Genomic DNA, 5,791 nt, shown 5'->3' with positions numbered 1-5,791 from the left:
TCTTCGGTCAAGCATGAAGAAACACAGAATTTCACCAATATACGGTGGAATACATATCGAAATTTTCGGCAGCGGCTAGAATTGAAGGGTGAGTGCAGAGACGTAGCAGAACATTTTAAGCAATGTATTGAGTTGGAGTTTGACGAAATTCCCGAGGATGCGGCTCTCCATCCCACATGCTACCGGAGGTTTATTGACAAGCGGGAAATTGAACGAGTCACACGGCGTGTCTTGCGAGAGGCAGAGAGGGGAGATGGCCAACAAGACCCCCGAACTAGCCAGGCTACCTCCGCTTTATCGGCTGTGACCACCACTCCGACCAGGAAACTGCGATCCAGATCAAGCTTGGCCATCACGAGCTCTGGCCCCGTTCTTCCTGCTGTCTGCATGATTTGCAAGAAAGACAGCAAATTTATCGTCGCGAGTGGCAGACGTCAAAAAGAACGAAAACACAGACTTTAACCGCAGGTAAGATTACTCTCACCCCCACCACACAGTCTATGCGAATGCATCCCATCCCCCAAATCACACACACACACACACACACACACGCACGCACGCACGCACACACACACACACACACACACACACACACACACACACACACACACACACACACAGATGTTAGTAGAAGTTGACTGACTATCTAGCCCACACTGCTGCACAATCATTGTTTTTTTGTCTAATTCTAATATGAATGCACGTGTGAATTGGCATAATGTGTTATGTGTGTGGGTGTGAAATTACATTTCAATAGCCTGCAAAACATCCCCATGCCTATAGTACCCCCAGTGTTTTAGGTTTTAGATGTTTAAATGAATCACACTTTGTCTTAAATAGGATAGGGTATGTTTATATGGATGTCAAAGCATGCCTGATGTTGATATGACTCTGAATATCTGTTCAGAAATGTGGCTCCTCAGCCTGATGGCCTGTCTGGTTAAGAAGACACTGCTTCTGCCATCCCATCCCCCGTGCCATTCCCCTACCCCCCACTGCCCCCCTCTCTCACTTGTACACTTGGGATTTTTCCGCTTCTGTCCCTGGGCAGCCTCAGTGACCAGGCTCAAGAGGTGTGTCCTGGCTGTGCTGTACATCTGTGTGCTTAACCCCTTAGCACAGCACCTATGTTATAACCTTACTGTCACCAAAATTTTAATATGTATGTCTTAATCTGTTACTCTGCACTGTCATAGCAATGTTGTTATGATGTAGTTTTCAGCAAATAGTGAATAGGCCCGCTGGCAACCCCATCTGCACTGCAGTAAGAGGCTACGGAATGCTTTTTTGGGGGGTGCAACACCCATCGCCATTTTTTTTTTTACAATACCACTCCACCAGGAAAAATGTCTAATTGTTTGCCTGTCTATTTATTCATTCTTTTTTCTTTTCTTTTGTACAAGGCAAGTTGCAGGAAGCAGCTGAAGTAAAGGAAGCCAAGAGCATCCTCATTCACATCAAGGACAGAGACTGTGTGGCTCTGGAGGTGCAGTACCACAGAAGTTGCTACAGAGAGTACACAAGGTTTTTGAGTGAGCCTGTCAGAGCAGAGAAAGAACAGTAAGTCAATCTTAATTTTATATAGAAACACAGTACAATGTGTGTCCTATGATTGAGACAGTTTGTTCTCACAACATGGATCTCACAAAGAAAGCTCTCACAACACACATCTTCTTCTATATTTTTGTAAGGATTGGGCCAACATTTGATCTGAGCTACAAGTTATTCTGCGAGAGGGTAATCCGCTAAAGGCTACTGATCAACCAAGAGGTGCTGAGGATGAGCCAACTGAGGAAGGCCTTTATTGCCCTTGTGCAGTCAAGTGAAGGTGTTGATGCTTCAACCTACAGGTAATTGCAAGTCAGTGTATTACGAATTTGTCAAATCCAAGGGAAAGTTCACGCATGTGACTTAAAGGACCACTTCAGTCAATTTCAATATGCTGTTGTATTGCTCATACCCTTAACTTGTCAGTACCCGGTGATGGCACATGTTTCGGCTCAGCCCTTTCCGAGATATGAGCTATTCTAATGGGGGCAGCATTTGTTTACATTGTTTACAACATAGGCCTACTCCAAATATTTAAAGGGTGTCGCTGTTTGCTAGTTGTCGGCTGATGTTGTATAACCTTTTGGATGTTTTTGGGAATAAATAAAAATGTTTTTTGAAATGTAAACAAAGCGCTGCCCTCATTACAATGACCAGAATCTCGGAAAAGGCTGAAGAAGAAGAAAAAAAAATCTCTAGTACTGACACGTCCAGGGTAGTGTGAGCATTACAACTGCATGTTGAAATTGACTGAAATTATTCTCTAACACTCTGCTTGTCATCTGCACATACTGTACTTGTAATATTTTGAAATAAGGAGGATGGCAGTATTCTTGATAGTGTGATGTTCGTTACAGTATGTGCTTCCCTTGGGAATACTTGGTATTATATCTGTTGCATAGCAAGTAAACTCCACCAATATTATTTATTCACTCGAGTTAATGTGTGAGGGTGGCTATTGCATATCAGCGACTACATGAAGCCCCACTATGCTTGTACTGATATGCGTTTACAGACAGGATATATTGAAGAAGAGGCTCAGTCGTGATTTTCCTCAGCTAGTGTTCCACACCCCCGCCAAACGCAACACATCTGAACTGGTTTTTGCTGAGAACTTGTCGACGAATGCAGTCTTGGACTTGTTACCATCAGGTGCGGAGACGACTCAGTCCAGCGAAATGAGCCAGACAGACAGCGACACAGAAAGGAGGAAGTCAAAGCAACCAACCACAGCAGAGGAGACACGGACACTTTACACAGCAGCTTTGCTTTTGAAGAGGCTGCTTAGTCACAGTCCTGGCATGTCATGCCCATGGCCCCCAACTGCAGTAAACTTCAATCTCACTGAAGTCATTTGCTGTGGCATGCGCAAAAGATGTGTACCTGGATGCTTTCACACAGTTCATGAAAATGCCGGTTCATGTGTATGCCACTTGTTTTGATTTTTTTATTTGTTGTATAGTTATTAGTGAATAAATGAATACCTGAATGGTCCTTATCATTGATCATTAGATTATTTCCATTTATTAATGTGAATATGAAAAGGTAACCTTATCATCCACTTGCATAATAGTTGTTGGTGCTATAAACAAAGCACTGTTACAATCACTTAGAGGGTTATCATTATCAATAGCCTGGGTTATCTATAGCCTACTTATTGTAATTGTTTCCATTAATTGCTCAAAACCACAGTATGAAATGTCAATTGCAAAATTGTGCCTTGTGCTGTAAATAAAGCACTGTTTATGATTTATTTAGAACTTATCCCAATCCAGAGATATATGCATGAGTATTATTTTTGATAATTGTTATTATATGTGAACATGAAAAGGTAACCTTATCATCCACTTGCACAATAGTTGTTGGTGCTATAAACAAAGCACTGTTTGGAGTTACAATCACTTAGAGGGTTATCAATAGCCTGGGTTATCTATAGCCTACTTATTGCAATTGTTTCCATTAATTGCTCAAATCCACAGTATGAAATGTCAATAGCATAATTATGCTTTGTTCAGTAAATAAAGCATTATTTATTATTTATTTAGAATTTGTCCCAATCCAGAAATGTAGGCACGAGTATTATTTTTGATAATTGTTATTATATACCCTCTTCAAAAGGGTATTTTGGGAGATTCTTATAGGTAGGTCAGACAGACGGCTTGTCATTATTTTCAGTTTTTCAAACGGCTTGCCACTTTTTCCCCGTAAATCGGCTACGTGATTGGTTTAAAACGGTCACATGGTGTCCAGTGACGTAAAAATCGTCATTCCCTACAGAGGGTAAGATTTCTTACTAAAATGTCACCGTTTTAATTACGTGCACGATTACATGAAGCGGACATTTCACGGTAAGTTGAACATAGCTTTGGTCGTTTCATCATCTAAGGGACCTGCTGTTCGGAAGCTGTGGAGCGAGGTTGAACGAAAAGGGCTGTCACCCTACGGCCTACCTCAGGTGATACCAACTTCTGCTCCGGCCCATGTACTACCTGTGGTACTGTACCATTACAGGATAGTTCCAGGCATAGTCGAATGCTTACCTGCCGTGACTCAGTGGTTAGAGTGTGTACTCAATGTGTCTCGATGTATTGGCTGCGTTATTCGCCAAAAAGCTTAAAATAAGCTAACTCCATAACGGCGCTGCATTTCCCGGAATGGCTCATTATTAGATACGTTTTGGAGCATGGGAAATTGATGGTGAAACTTTCATTTTACGCCGGAACTATCCTTTAACGGCATGGATGACCCATCTGTACCCACCTCCCTTGGTTTGCTACTGGTTGAGGGCAGAACAGGCTGAGCCAAAGTTTAAACCAAACATTTCTTACGGTTGGAAATGCTCAAAGTTGATTAGTTCCCAACAAAGTGGGTGGAGTTTACCGCTGTGGAGGGATCCTTAGCCGAATGTTCATGAACAAGCTCTTTTCCTGAGCGAGTGTAGCTGAACCAAAGGTGTTGCGTCACTGCAAGGGCAGAATGCACTTTTTGTGTGGTTTTGGTAACTCTGTGATGATGAAAACAACTACAAAGTCAAAACTCCTACAATTTCTCCTGAATTTCCCCTTCGGGATCAATAAAGTTACTCTACTCTACAAATTCACGGTATGGATATTTGAGTGTTATTTCAGTGAAGTATCAAATCATGCACTTCCTGATAACGTCATATCAAGTCTTGTGGGGTAGCCTAATCAAAATAAGCCATTTTGCCAGGGTTTTGCCTCTGGTGGACATACAATAGGACTTCAGAATTTTGCTGTCACCAACAGTGTTGCCAAATTAGCGACTTTTTGACGGCCCTGGCGACAAAAAACTCATCTAGCGCCTTTAGCAACTTTTTGGTGCATCTGATGACTTTTTACAACGCACATTTTCTGTTGAAAAATTCATTGTTTGCCACCGTCAGAAGCGTTTGCCACGGTTAAGCAGGGCTGCAGATTAGCTTTGATCTCCAAAAAGTAGCTAGCATCGCCCATTTCTACTGCAGACGAAGGCATGGGGGCACGTTTTCTGTAGATCAGCGCGCCGTGCGTGACGTCATACGTGACGCCATCTAGCGACTTCTCGTGACTTTTCAGCAAGTCCACAGCGACTTTGGCTGATTTTCTTTTGGCAACACTGGTCATCAATTCGCAAAAGTTAACTGTGGCAATCCACACTCCGTAGGTCTAACACAAAATATTCTGTGGCTGTTCAAAGTGTTTAGAATGCCCTGGAGTCAACAGGCTAAATTCCAAAGCCACTCTACCGTTATTTTGTTCATTTTTCATTCATTTTAAGCATGTGACTTTGACGCGAGTCCTTACATTTGGGGGGAAAAGCACAATTGTCTGCCTTAAAGATGGGCAGAAAGGATTTTTAGAAGCAGGAGGATAATCGGTTGTTTAGACAAAATCACCAAGAGGTAAAGTCATGTTGTGGCTCAACCGTGGGGGCATGTGAAGAAGTAGGTTGTGGAAATAGATTTACTGTTTAGATGCAGGGCACTCCAAATCTTATACAGCTGTAGTCCTTCGTTGTGGTAGAATTCCGCCTTTAGTCAGACGTGCACAGACGACCTATTTGTTTCTTTTTTTCGTCGTCCGATCATTTTCTTTCTGAGAGAGAGCATTTTGGTTGTTTTTTGTTTTCAGTTGGCATGATACTAGCATCCGGTGGGGCTTTCGGAAATATTGTAGCATGGGCATGGTAGCGTAGGGGGCTGGTTTTCGAGGGGGCGGTAGCGTTGGTCGGTAAGTAAAAAGTA

The 5,791-nt window shown here is 42.6% G+C and overlaps 1 long non-coding RNA gene across 1 annotated transcript; it reads left to right on the top strand.

The window, feature by feature from the left end:
- The first annotated feature begins 612 nt into the window (after nucleotides 1-612).
- LOC134464590 (uncharacterized) lies at nucleotides 613-3,168 on the top strand. Its single transcript, XR_010037960.1, has 3 exons — nucleotides 613-1,560; nucleotides 1,692-1,850; nucleotides 2,564-3,168. It is a non-coding gene; the product is annotated as an uncharacterized LOC134464590 (long non-coding RNA).
- Nucleotides 3,169-5,791: the final 2,623 nt, after the last annotated feature.

This window comes from Engraulis encrasicolus, chromosome 15 (assembly GCF_034702125.1).
Source record: "Engraulis encrasicolus isolate BLACKSEA-1 chromosome 15, IST_EnEncr_1.0, whole genome shotgun sequence".
NCBI lineage: Eukaryota > Metazoa > Chordata > Actinopteri > Clupeiformes > Engraulidae > Engraulis > Engraulis encrasicolus.
The sequence above is the reverse complement of the archived record's forward strand: the minus strand, read 5'-3'. Positions and strand labels throughout refer to the sequence as shown.